Consider the following 15106-nt stretch of genomic DNA (forward strand, 5'->3'; position numbering starts at 1 on the left):
TGTCCCAACCTAGTTTTTTGGTTGCTGTATGCCAAACCTGTACTGTTTGTGCAGTTGGTCCCATTGGAGCAGTCTTCCGGGTTCTATTGTAGAGTGTTCTCAGTACTCCTCCCTCTCTCAGGGTGGATCTGTCTGAACGGAATGCCGGTTCCATTTGGGGGGAGTGAAGCCACTGGTTGATCACGATCAGCTGGGCTGCCCAGTAATATGTTTGTATGTTCGGGAGGGCAATTCCGCCATCATACCAACCCTTTACGAATTTATGCATGGCTACTAGAGCTGGTTTCCCATCCCATAGAAGGTGACTGACCTCTGCTTCAATCGCCTTAAAATATGTTAAAGGGACTGGAAATGGGGTATTTTGCAAGGCAAATAGGAATCTGGGGAGTGCCATCATCTTGAAAAGTGCGGCTCTTCCGAGCAGCGTTTAAGGAAGGGATTGCCAATGTTTTGCATCTTGGCGGAGTGGTTTCAGGGGCTGTAGGAGATTTTTTTCCATGAATTCCCCAGGTAGCGGTGTAATATATATTCCTAGGCATTTAAAGCTGCCTTGTACAATTTGCACCCCACATCCCATCGGTAATTGCGGCGGAGAACCCTGCAGGACACATAGAATCGATCTAGTCAAGTTGATAGTGTATCCAGAGAATCGATCAAATGTTTTACAGATGTCCATAAGTGTGTTAAGTGAGTGCCTGGGGGAGGCTAAGTATAGCAGTGCATCATTGGCATATAAAGATATATGGTCTTCCCAGTCCTTCATTCAGCGAAGTCTGCGAATGGCCGGGTCCCTCCTTAGCCAGGCTGCCAGTGGCTCAAGCACCAGGGTGAATAAAAGTGGTGCGAGGGGGCAACCCTGACCCGTTCCGCACCCAAGAGGGAAATCAGCTGAGATTCAGCCATTTGCTACCACGTGCGCTAAAGGTTTTGCGTAAAACAACTGAACCCATGCTCAAAATTTGGGACCAAAACCCATATGCTGGATGATCACAGAAGAAGGGCCACTCCACCATATCAAAGGCCATACTTGCACCCAAGGAAAGAATAACTGCTTCTTCTTGGATGGTGGGTATGCGCACTATCACGCTGTGAAGGTGTCGCAGATTAAGCACTGTGTTCCTTCCCGGCATGAATCCAGATTGGTCCGGGTGGACCAACTTGGCAAGATAGGGTGGCCGCCAATGTTTTAGCCAGTATTTTGGCCTCTGCAATGAGCAATGATATGGACCGGTAGGATGTGCAGTCCTGGGCCGGCTTCCTGGGTTTGTGTATAGCGACTACTGTCGCCCTTCGCTGGTCCCTGGGGAGTTTCCCCTGTATCTAAGCTTGCTATGTACATGTTTAGCAAGTGCAGTGTGAGTTTTGTTGCTGCTCTTTTATAGAGTTCAACGGGTATACCATTATGTCCCATGGTTTTTCCTGCTTGTAAGTTGCCAATGGCCAATGCTAATTCTTCTGCAGTAAGGTCTGTTTCTAGATTCTGGACGTCTTCTGGTGGAAGCGTGGGCATCTGGATATCTTTGAGGAATGCTAGTGCCTCAATTGTGACTGTTGTCGACGGGTTATACATTTTTTCGTAGAAGGACGCTAGTGTGTCTGCTACCATTTGTGGGTCCGTTATAGTGTCCCCACTGTCTAGTTGGAGTTAAGCCACCCAATGACTTGCTCGTTCTTACTTATCCAGGTAGGCCAAGAGTTTACGCCCTTTATCCCCAACCGTATAGACTTTATGTTGAGTGGCTACCAGTTTGGCTTTTGCTTCCCTCCACATATAATCCCTATATTCCTTTTTCATCAAGTGTAATTTGTGGGCATTGGCTGAATTAGGATTCAGGACATGTGTAGCCTCCGCCTGACCTACCTCACAGTCACACTCCAGGGTTTCTATTTGCTTCCGCTTTTCTTTTTTGCGGCCCACAATCAATGAGATGGCCTGGCCTTGGAGAACGGACTTATATGCTTCCCATAAGGTTGCTGGAGATGTGACCAAGTGTTCATTCTCTCTAAAATATTGTTGTGTTGTTTTGGTTAGGCCTTTTTATATCTTGGGGTTTTTAACAAATCCGGGATATGTCAGGAATATTCGTCTCTGAGTCCTTCCATGGTGCATATATTTAGCAGAGACAGGAGAGTGATCGGAGATGTCTCTAGGTAGGTGGGTTTCCCCTTCTAGCTTCCCAAAACTATCTGCCAGTGTGAATATGTAGTCTATTCTAAAGAGTCTGTTGTGCACCACAGAAGGAAATGTGTACTGTTATTCTAGAGGAAATCGGGCGCCAAACATCTATTAGACCTAGTGCCTGGAGGAAATCCGCAAAATGAGAAATTATACTACGGTGTTCCCTAGGGGGCTTGCGGACTAGAATATCCTCCACTGTGGCGTTAAAGTCCCTACTCACTAGGAGTTCCCCCTCTGGCAGTGTAAGTAAGAAGGTGCTGAGAGCTGGAAGTGCTACTGCATGAAGTGCTGGAAGAATATATACTGAGACTATATTATATGCACGTCCCTCCCATTGGCATAAGATGGCTGCCAACCTTCCCCGGTCATCCATCCACGCTTGTTTAACAATGACCAGAAACTGTTTCCATACCCGGATGCCCACCCCTCTTGAGCCTGAGGTAAATTCAGAATGTGCCACCATCCAGAAGCACTACCTGTCTAGGGCCTTACATGCCGATCCTACTAAATCTTTCTCTTGCAGCAGGGCCACTGCTGGTGACTGAAAGTTGAGGTATTGCAGGACCAATCCTTTCTATGTTTTGTCGCAAAGGCCATTTACATTCCATGTAAGGATCGCTAGGGGTGAGCCCAACGTGAGGGGGTCAGGGGTGTTGTGGTTGCTGTGTCAGTCCGCAGTGATGTTTCTGCCATCTGTATAATTGTGTAGTATGAGTGCGCAGTAGACTGTGTCTTAAGCAGTGTCTGGAAGCATTGCATTTGACAATACAATAACTAAATACCTTAGAACTTTACCCCCTCAGCCCACCCTCCTCCCTGCCTCCCTGCATGACAGACTTAGAACTAACCGCCACCCCAACTAACCAGAGTGCTTAATTCCTATCCCTCTGTACCTTTATGGGAGGGAGAGTGTTTCCCAACGGCCCAACCAGAGCACCCCCAATTCAAGACATACTTTACAGGCAAACTCTTCACAGCAGGAGTAAAGAACTTACAATGTGGAGAGAGCAAATTGTATTTATGTCCACTTTAGTCTAATAGTTGTCTTCCCCCCCTCAACTACCTTAAAGGATATGCTCAATCACTGACTCCCGAACTGTAGCTCCAATGTGCTGGTTTGGCACTGTCAATCTACTTATGACTTGTCTGTTCAAGCGTGCACCCTTCTGGATCGATAAGTAGTGTCTTCTAGTGCCGATAGTCATTGCTTGTGCGGGATTTCTCACTCATCTCTACCCTGCTGTGAGGATCTTCCGATTGAACTTGACTCTTCCGGCTCCGATGGTGTTTCTCCTTGTAAGTGGAGGCTGTATTGTCTGTCGGGTCTTCCCAGGCCTGCGGCTCGGCGCCATCCTTCCAGTCATTCCTGGACCTCTTCAGGCATCATATAATCCATGCTCTTCCCTCTGTCTATACTCACAATTTTGCCAGGAACAGCATGGAGTACTTGAGATCACGATTCCGCAGCTCCCTCTTGACTTCAAGAAACCCTCTGCAATGTTTTGTCACTGCCACCATGTAGTCCAGAAAGAACGTTACGGTACTGTGTTTGAGACGCAGTGGAGGGGTGACACGGACAGTCAGGAGAATAAAGTCCCTATTCTCGAAAATTAAGAATGCGTGCCAGTATCAGTCTTGGGGGGGCCCGGCCTCTGTTTCCCACCTGGCACATGGTGGGCCCTTTCTACAGAGAAATAATTGGACAGTCCTCGGGCTGCAGTTGATTCTTGATGAGGTGTTCAACAAATATGTCTAGTGCTGGACCCCCCTCCCTTTGGCACACCCACAATTCTAATTTGGTTTTTTCTTGAACGGCCCTCTTGGTCCTCAAATATAGCAGTCATTACCTTATTGCCAACCTCTAGTTGTCGTACCTGATTCTTGAGAGTGACCTTATCTTTAGAGAGGGTTGTCGTAATCTCTTCAACCTCCACTACTCTAGCAGACATTTTCTGAAAATCAGCACGGATCAGAGAAAGTTCCACCAAGAGCGTACCTATTCAGGAATCTAACGAGGTGTGAACATTGTTCAAGGTAGTCAAAATATCTTTTAGCCTGACCTCATGACCTGCCGTTGTTGGAGGCTTTGACACCTTTGACGATGTTCATCCAGTTCCGGAGCTGTCTTGGTGCAGGCATATTTGTCGAGCTTAGTTTGATGCATGCTGCATAGGCCTCTACCCCCCATTGCGGCAAAAAGACACCTGATTTACATCAATTGAAATGGGTCTGAGGTAGTACTCACCACTGCCTGCCTATGTGGCATGTAGGCACACGCGGCCTTTCGGGTTTTCCACCTCAGCACTGTCGTAGTGCCTTCTTGTCACCAATAGGGTGGATGATCAGGGGGCTCCCCGCCGGGACTCTCTCTGTGAATGAACCTTGCAGTGAGGCATTGTGCGATGGGTTTGGATTTTCTCCGCACTACCGGGTCTTGGGGCCAAACTGCACTGTCATGTTGCTCTGCTTCCTACGCCCAGGGTGACACTCAGCGCACTGTGTCCAGCTACAACATTTTCTCTGGGGGGCTTTCGGCGGCCTGTTTCTCCTGCCCCGCCTACTGAGGTGCCTGTACCCTCTTAGTTGCCTTTATCAGAGGGGTTTACCCCCACGTAGCGTGATGCCTGCAGCCTGCGCGTGATGTTCCGTATCTTGTACTTGGGGGGATGGGGAGGAGTGTCAACAATACGAGGGGGCCTATTCGGCAGATTGGGGCATTGCGTTGTCAGTGGTGGTCAATTCCGCCAGACTCCTCTGGAGTCTCGATGTTTCACTCCAACATGCGCTGTGCATGGCTGATCAGTGACTGCCTCCATAGCACTGCGCTGACCTGTTCTGAGCCACGAATTCATGTCGGGCAGATGCTGCCTCGGATGAGTTTATTCTTTCCTTCGTGTGCTGCATTCCAAGCCCACACAATATTCGGCAGCACTCGGGTCCCCGGCCGCCGTTTGTGGCGCAGACTGCTTCCCTTCTCTCTGGCTACTACACATGTTAAGAGTTAGTTGCATTTATTGTGATGACATGAAATTTTTGTGTTTACCTATTAAGTATTTACAGTTTTGGGTTTTGTTATATTTTTCAGTGGCATATATTTTGTTACACTAGTTCACAGGAGATTGCCTTCAGTGAAACATTCTACACCTGTATTTTTTTTTTAAACGTTATTAATATACATAATATTTCATTCTCACTGTGATACTGAATCTACCATAAACATCAACTGGATATGTTAAAACATTTTTTTTCCAAATTGTGTATTTCACACATACACTATAGACATGTTCATATACATTTCTCATACAGGGGCGGATGAAGTACTTCAAGTTTTTTCTGGATAAATCTTTATTGCTATCACGCATGTGACACATTTGGTTGCACTGTTTGTAATGGTATTTCACAAATGGCACTATGGACGTTGATATGATTAGGCTCTTTTTACTTGTATATTTTACCAATAATTTTTAATATTTTAACCTTTTTTTACTAATTTTTGGCACAAATCGATGCAATATTTGTTTTCACTTCCATGATGATTACGGAGATTTATTCTGGGTCAGGGTTCACATTTACCTTACGTGAATTAGACAACGCGATACTTCCCATTTATTTACTTTTACAGACATGACAAGACTAACTATGGAAGCTGTTTTACAACTACTGTGACTTCTACACGAGATGGGGATGTATTTGGCACACTTTCATACTTACTAGGTATGTGCACGGGGTCGATATTCACTATATTTTTGTTTGTACGGGTCACTGAGTTTTGAACTTGACACTTTTTCTGCATTCACAGTAGGGTATTTGGAGTACTTGGTTGGCAACAGGGTATGACACATTGCACCATTTTCTGAATCCCAATTTGTTCATATGGTTTGCTATAAGTTTATTTAATATGCGTTTTTGTATACTTATCGCAGAGCACCATTTTACTTTTGTTATTTAAGAATCGCCATGTTTTAACTGCATTGTACAGGAATTTGCATGCACGTTTAGGGGAGGAGCACAGTTTAGTGTCGCAGTCAGGCACTTTGTGAACTTAAACTTGTATACATCACAGATGTTTTCTTAACCACGTCGTGATACTTGAATGCACCTCATAATTAATTGCATGGAGATTTGGAAAAAATAGACTTTTATGGATTCTTACTAAGAATGTTTCTTCTTTGTTTGCAGGATTTACCCCTGATGAAGGGCACAGCCAGAAATGCATTGGATGCATTTGTGTTATGAAATATTAATACATTCATAAATATCAGAAGTTCAAACTGAACTGAAAAAGAAAATAAAGTCAAAATTGTGGAACCTAATTGAATATGTTTTTGATTATTTGAATTATAAACTCGAGTGCAGATTGGGGACTTTCCCCACAGGATGGGGATATTGCATTTAGTTCATATGTGTTTATCTCATACTCAGGAGGATTAATCAATCAGCTCCAACAAAGTACGAAATTAATTTAATAACTTGTGAGTGCATAGGTCTTATCATTCAGTGTTCTCTGTATTACCATGCCTCCTTTGTCTGGTCAGTGTTTGAGTGTGTTTGCAATAGACCACTATTTGTATTTGTTCCCCATGCCATGTGGCCAGGGGCCATTTTGTATAGTCAGTGTCCATAGGCCTGCATGTGTTCTTTGTTTTCCCGGCCTCCTGCTAGTTGCAACTATGTGGCTGATGGCCATTTTGTTTAGGCAGCCTGTGGACAAAGTCATATCTTCTCTTTATTCCCTATGCCTTCTTGCTTGTTGTTGTGATCATGGGGCTGGTGGCCATTTTGTGTAGACAGCGAGTGTGCTTTTGCTACAGACCTGCATGTGTTCTTTGTTGCAGGCATCAGAACCCCTCCAGACGCTGTGGGCGCTCCTACCGACAAATACTGCTATTGGTTCCAAGAGGCCATCCATGCCTATAACCAACCATTAAACGAAAACTTTATTTACAAATTATCCAGGTGGTTGAAAGGCGAAGCCATCACGTTGCTTGTTAAGCATTTCGGAATAGCTTTTTTCATAGTTCTTAAATAAAGCGTGTCCAGAGTTACAAAAAGCCTCGCCCAGTTTTCAATAGCGCCGGTTGATACACTAGCTTGTTTCGGATTTTTTTGACGACATCATCAGAATCGTATTCCTGTCCTACTGTCCTATTGAACTGAGGATTAGCCATCACGCTCTTCCTAAAGATAAATGTGATCTACATGTAAATTCTCCACCCATAGACCATACATAGGCTGACAGACAATTCAAGGTTCACATGTTATGATTCCTGAATCCAGCCAACTTACTTATGCTTAAATGAATATTTAGAAATTTTCAAGTGGTTCTCCCGAAGAAGGCGTGTGTAATGCCGAAACGCGCGTAGAGATTACCTATTCATCCACTTGGTTGTATTTATGATTATATTTCGTGTTTTATTCATGTATGTAATTTGATTTTAAACATGATGGATTGTATATGCTGAAATCTCCCAGAGTATTTGTCTTATCTATTGATTGTCACATGTTTTTTAATAAATCTATGTTGTATATTTACAAATAAATTAGACGTATACCATATTGTTTTTCATTTTCTCTGTTCTGTACACTGCTTCAATTTTTTGCACCCTTATCATTGTTGTGTGTAACTGTACCTAACATCCTCATAGGACCCCAAAGTTGCCTAGGAATTGTTATTTTGATAAAAACGTTGTTGCAGGCAAGCCTCCTGCTTGTTGTTGTGACCATGTGGCTGGCGTCTTTTTTTTGTAGGTAGTCAGTGTGATTTTGCCATAGGCTTGCATGTGTTCATTGTTGTGGCCATGCCTCCTTGCTTGCTGTTTGACCAAGTGGCCAGTGGTCATTTTTGGTAGGCAGCCAATGTGCTTTTGCCATAGACCTACATGTGTTCTCCATTTTCTAGGCCTCCTGCTTGCAGTTGTGACCATGTTACCATGTTGTGGCAAGCCAGTGAGCCCAGTACTAGTCTTGAGTGCATGAAACAACTGTTTCTGTGGTATCTGTTGAATAAAAACACCATTTACACCATGGATGGCCTTAGATCAAAATACAAATGGTGCTTTGTTTGTGGTATTGCCTTTGGAAGATGTGTTTTTACAACATTTAGCCCTGTTAATTTTTGTTGTTGACATTGCCGAATTAATGCTGTGCTCTTTGTGTTACCCTGCATCCTTTGTCTGACCAGTATGTTAGTGTTTGCTATAGGCCATTATTTTTCTTTGCTCCCCATGCCATGTGGCCAGGGGGCATTTTGTATCGTCAGTGTCCATAGGCCTGCATGTGGTCTTTGTTTTCTAGGCCTTCTGCGTATTGTTGTTACCATGTGACTGGCAGCTGTTTTGTGTAGGCAGCCAGTGGACTTTTGTCATAGGCCTGCATGTGTTCTTTGTTGTAACCATACCGCCTGCTTGTTGCTGTAACCATGTAGCTGGCATCTATTTTGTGTAGGCTGTCAGTCGACTTTTGCCATATGTCTGCATGTATTATGTGTTGTAGGCATGCCTTCTTGATTGCTGTTTGATGATGTACATAGTGGCCATTTTATGTAGGCAGCCAGTGTGCTTTTGCCTTAGACCTACATATGTTCTTTGTTTTCCAGACCTCCTGCTTGCTATTGTGATCAAGTGGCTTGTGGCTATTTTGCTAGGCAGACAGTGTGCTGTTGCCATAGGCTTGCAGGTGTTCTTTGTTTGTGGCCATACCTCTTAGCTGGTTGTTGTTGTTTTTTTTAATGTCATTTTTCTTATTTTCTACATGAAAAATGTTGCACAGTTTACTATATTTTCTCAATGATTTTTAATACATGGAGGATGTGTGTTGTTGCAACATTTAGCCCTGTTATTTTTGTGTTTGGCATTGCTGAACTCTGCATCCTTTGTCTGACCAGTATGTCAGTGTGTTTGCCATAGGCCATCATTTGTCTTTGTGGCCAGGGTCCATTTTATATTGTCAGTATCCATAGGCCTCCTGCTTATTGTTGTGACCATGTGGCTGGTAGCCATTTTGATTAGGGCGCCCGTGTGCTTTTGCCATATGCCAGCATGTCTTCTCTTTTTTCCTCATGCTGTCTTGGTTGCTGGTGTGACCATGTGGCTGGCAGGCCATTTTGTGAAGACAGTCAGTGTGCTTTTGCCGTAGGCCCTTATGTGTTCTTTGTTATGACCATGCTGCCTGCTTGTTATTGTTACCATGTGGTTGGCATCCATTTTGTGTAGGCAGCCAGTGGGATTTTGCCATAGGCCAGCATCTGTTCTTTGTTGTGGCCATGCCTCCTTGATTGCTGTATGACCATGTGCACAGTGGCTATTTTTTGTAGGCAGCCAGTGCGGTTTTACCATAGGCCTGCATGTCTTCTTTACTGTGGCCATGCCTCCTGGCTCAGTATTGTTGTCGTTGATGACCATGTGGCACTGGCTGGCAGCCATTTTGTGCATCCAGCCAGTGTGACCCGTTGCCATAGGCTTGCATGGATGTTTGAGATAGCAGTTTAATAAATGATATATATATATAATATTTCACTTATTTATATATATTTTTTTCAATGTTATGTTTTTTAATTGTAATTGTTTTGTTTCATTGTTATTTTTTTACTTTTTTCAATTTTAGTTTTTAATGTTTTCAAATTTAATAATTTTTTTATTTAATTTTTTCTTCACTTTAAATTTTTTAAATGTATTTTTTAAAATATTTTCCTTACTTCTGGCACCAACCCCATGTCTGCTACAGTTGCACAACAGCATTAATTGTTTAAGTATTATTCCATTGTCAGCTGCACCTCCCTGAGTGCCACATCCCAACGAGATGCACATAAAGCAAACAGTTGCGCGTGTTTGGTGTTGTTATCGTAGCTCTTTCTGATCCTTCCTGAGTGTACACCATGAAAGTTTATGTTGCTGTAGTTTTACAAATGGATCTTTAGACTGTATTGCTAATTATTTAAAATAACTTATGTAACCACACTAAATGACATTGTTTGTTTGTACTACTAATTGAACTGCAACAATGCCAAGTTTCACTGATGTTCTTCTTGCCTGTTTGCTTTTAGTTGCACAAGAGTAGAGACATCACCCACAGTACTGACAGACAGAAGGCCTGTGCACGACATGACGTGTGACTGACTACGCAACATGGGCATCTCTTCAACTTGTGAAGCTAAATGCCACTGCCAATTTAACAGCTTCAAGATGGCCCCAAAGTAAGGTGCTGCCAAAAATGTGGCCTCTGGGGAGGAGAAGAAGCAGATTTCCACCAAAGGCGTGCTGAGCACAACCTTTTTCAGCAAACTTGTGCCTGCTGCACCAGCCTATGGTGAGCAAGTTGAGAGCAGCACACCTGCATCAACAGCACCACTCCCCAACCTAAGCCCAGGATCATGTCAGTTAGTGAGGCAGCCAGTACAATCATGTCGACGCCGGAGAGTAGTGATTTTGAGTTGAATTTGTCCCTTTTGCAAAGTAGTACACAATCATTTCAGGAAACAGCAAAGTGGACTGCTGCCAGCAATAGAAAATGTGCCTGATGTTGGAGCAGAACAAGAGGTTGAGCTTCTTTCCAAGCAAGAAGTTGAAGCTCCTCTTTTAGAATCATTGGCTTCCAGACCTCCAGCAAAAAAAAGGCAGGGTACTACTGCACAATCTTCTCCAAGCATCACTTTGTAGGATGATGATATGGACATGGAGTGGACACGGGGCAGAGTGATGGAGATGACAGGAGAAGTAAGTGAAAAGAAATGGCCCGAAAAGACTTAGACTTATGGAAGGGGATGATGAGGAGAATGATGCCATTGAGGCAGTCATGGTGAAAGGTGGCACAGAGGAGTCTGAAATTGCTATTTAAACTGCTCCCAGGGATGTGGCACACATAGCACTGCCACCAGCTCTCATTGTTACAAAGCCCCAGTTGAGACCTCCACCAACCACTACCTCACAAGAAGCAGAGAAGCAATTAACGACATGCCCAACTACCCCCCGTTCTTCTTCAGGTATTGGCATTGGCACAGTAAAAAAGTACTCCTCTCCAGTTTGGGACATTTTTATGGTTAGCAAAAAGGGGGAGCACATTGCAGTATGCAGCATTTGCAGCACATGTGTTTGTTGAGGTAAGCCTGGTACACATTATGGTACTAGACGCAAATGACCCATATGAAAAAACACCACACATTCACGTGGGAGGAGCACCTTACAAACATTTCTGAACATGGTTGTAATGGTTAGGGGAGCCAGGGAACATCCTCTTCAAGTCCAATCTTGGTAGAAAATGAGGAGAAAAAAGGGTGACATCATCACGTAAAGCAGCCCTGTGCCCAGCAGAGTGCCAGCAGATTCACCCACCTCTGTGACTTTACAATAGCACGAGATTCAGAGTGAGATGGAGACACCACAGCATGCAATGTGTGCCCCACCGTGGCACACATTTTGCTTTACCACCACCATCTACTTCTCAAAATACACTTGAGTCAGTGGCCCCATAAAAGAAAAAAAACAGGCTACTATTAGGGGCATGTTTAGGCAGGAGGGGCCTTAAGAGCGAATACACCCAACCGCACTTCTGTACAATGGGAAGCTGGCAAATCTGTTAGCTCTGGACCTCCTTCTTTTTTCTTTTGTAGAAGGAATGGGATTCTTAGAATTTGTGGCAGGCATCTGGCCAAAATGGATGGTTCCAAGTAGGACCTATTTTGTCAGAAATGCTGTTCCTGTGCTGCATCACAATGTGCTGAATTTGGCTGGACAAGCTTTGCAGCAAAGTGTTGTTCACACCATCCACCATATAAAAGACATGTGTACCAGTTGTCAGGCGACTGATTACATGTGCATCACTGCACACTAGATCTCTTTTGCGTGGCTAAAGCATAAGATATCTTCAGGTCTTGGCCCTGATGAAAGTTTTAAGAGCATTTGGTGGCATGCAACAGTGACCATGTTCACCATGGAGAAATCACAAACAGCTTAAAAATCTTGGAGGAATTTAACAGCAAGGTGTATGAATGGCTGTGACCCAGAGGTTTCAGAATTACATTTGTTGCCACAGATAATGACAGTAACATAGTCAAGGCAATGTCAGATGGAGGCTATTTCAGGGTCAGGTGTTTGGCCCATTGAATCAGCCTGGTGGTGCAAGACTTCCTAAAAAAAAGACATAGTCAGCAACATACTGACCACCTGTAAAAGTGTCTGTACTCATTCCAACCATTCTTTTAAATACCGAAGTGGTTGCAGATGATTCAGTGCAATAATAGAGCACCAGTTAAAGCCCTGATACGGGAGGAGCCAACATGTTGGAATTCAAACATTTACAAGTTGCAACCTCTGTTTAAGCAGTACAAAAATATCAATGACTGTCATTCTAAGAGGAGGGAATGCAGTTGGGAAAGCAGTGACCATGGATGAAGACTAATGAGGCCTAGTCAAATATCTGACACAGATGCTACTCCCTTTGGAGGTTTTCAAATGGGAAGTTAGCAAGGAGGACAGTAAGATGTGCCAAACTATCCGGTTATTGCATCTCCTGGAGGACCAGGTAAAGAATGAGTTCGAAAGGGGCATGCCTTGTTTGCGACCTTAATGATTTGCTTGGCTTGTAATTCAAGGCTGCAACATGACATCATCATATCCCAATAGTATATCTGTACCACACTACTTGATCTACTGTACAACACAATTCGGCCCACCTTCATTCCTTTCTCTTGAAAGGATGTTTTAAAAAACAAGAGGTAGATTTAAGAGCAAGCCGCAGAGTTGGAAGAAGGACGGCTGGAACTTTGAGTTTCACCCCACAGTTCTGGGGTGCCGCCTTCAACTTTCAGAAAGGGCAGTCTTGTCTGACAGCAGCCAACAACACCATCAACCAGAACACCGGCATCAACAGCAGCAGAAGGACCGGACCCGAACTCTGCATTGCATTGGTTCAATTAGTAGGGCTCAAGTCCAGTGGCAAACCAGGGTGAGCAAGTGGCAGCACCAATGACCATCCACAGGATGTTCCAGGAGTTCCTGGATGATCGAAAAGCGTTCTATCTGGATCAAAATCCATTGATGTATTGATATGGAATGCTGCGCCAATGGCCAGAGCTCTGCAGGATGGCAATATTATTATTATTATTATATAAATTTGTATCGCGCAACTAAGCCCCAGGGGCATCAAGGCGATACAATATCTGGCTTGTCCTGTCACCAGTGTTTCTGCTGAATGTGTGTTCAGTGCAGCTGGTGCAGTTGTTCCAGTGAGAGGGACCAGTCTCTTGCCTTAAAACATGAAAAGATTGAGTATGATCAAAATGAACCAGCATTTTATACCACACAAGTACACCATTCCTGAAACATTAGTAGAGAGGGAGGAGGAGGGTGATTGATTTGAAATTGAACCACATGTGTTAGCTGACCAATATCTGGGTGAGCCACTTGAGTTTAAGGACAAACTCTACTTTCTGGACAAAGTATTCCTGTGCTCCTATAGAACTTTTGAATGATTTCTTGTTGAACTTGGTTTTACCTTCACAAAAAAAAATAGTCAGTGGAACATTATTATTTTTGTGTCAGATTTATGCTGCCCCACCTTTATTTAGTCACATATATTGCTGGGAGTTTAGGTGGACCATTGTGCATTGAAGAAGCCTCCACAATTCCTTCTTGCATGCCAATTGGCGTTCCCTTTTTGCTTCACTTAGCACTAGAATGTCTGCCCCTGAAGATTGTTTATTATCTACCGGCTGCAAATACTAAATTCCAATTTGTTGCCTGCATCAAAGATGACTACCTAATACCTAAATTACTTGTGCTTGTATTGGAAGTGGTAACTACAACTATTGCAATGGTAAGTGACTGATTGTGTGATTGATGATGATGATTTATGATTCATGTGGTGGGAGACAGTAATGGAGGGGATTGAAATGTGATGTGGGAACTTGCTTGAATTGATTGATGTGCAATGTTTAGGGCCTGAGTGATAGGCAGTCATTTTTTCCCTGGAGTTGATTGGCCTTCACAAACTTACTTAGCGAAATCTATTAGCCTGTGTAGTCCACTCACATGATCCTTCTGTTTTTTCATCATCTAGGATGGCGGCCCCAGACAATTGTTTGATTTGCAAGACTGCCAAATTCTAATCTGTTGCTTGCACTGAAGGGGAGATAGTGTACCTAGCTCTGTACTGGGATTAGAACAGGTAACCATTGCACCAATAAGTGGTCAGAATATTGAGTGATTGGCGTGAAGGCTGACAGTGAGGTAGGGTGTGTTGAACTGTAATATGGGAAATTTCTTGAGATGATTATTGATTTGCAATTTTTGGGACCTCATGAAGGGCTTCTATTTTTTCTCTGGAGGTAATTGGCCCTTTCACACTTAGCCTGATTCAATTGCAGGGTCTGCTCCTGTTTTCTGGTTCTTCAGAGACCAGACTCAAGGGACGCCCTAAATAATTTATCAACGAGGGTGGCCTCAATTGAAGAGATGTTAAATAAGCAATTAGTAATCCAACAGTGTCCCACTAAGATTCATTCAGTAAATGTAGGGCAACATCCAGTGGGAGTATATCACAAATTTCCGGGGTCTATGCTTCCATCAAATCCTGTAAAAATAGTAACAGGTTCAATTACTTCTAACTAAATGCAAAAACAGTTCATCATGATACAGAAAATAACTCTAGGCATCCACAAAATCAGACACAAAGGTTAACCAGCTGAACCTTTTCCCATCTTCAACTAATTTACAACTGGAAACGTCTAAGTTAGACTTGCTGCTGGCAGCCACCCCTGATACAATAGTCCTAGCCAACGTAAAGAGACTACTGTTACAGGGGAAAACTACTGGGATGCTTTAAGAAAGAAAGCTTTATTCTGGTGAGGTATTAAAACTGGGTTAATAGAGACATTATTTACAGAATTTAAAATGGCAAGAAGGGTCAGCTGGGTTGGCATAGTCTACAGAACTC

The sequence above is a fragment of the Lissotriton vulgaris genome, chromosome 9, assembly GCF_964263255.1.
Source record: "Lissotriton vulgaris chromosome 9, aLisVul1.2, whole genome shotgun sequence".
Classification (NCBI taxonomy): Eukaryota; Metazoa; Chordata; class Amphibia; order Caudata; family Salamandridae; genus Lissotriton; species Lissotriton vulgaris.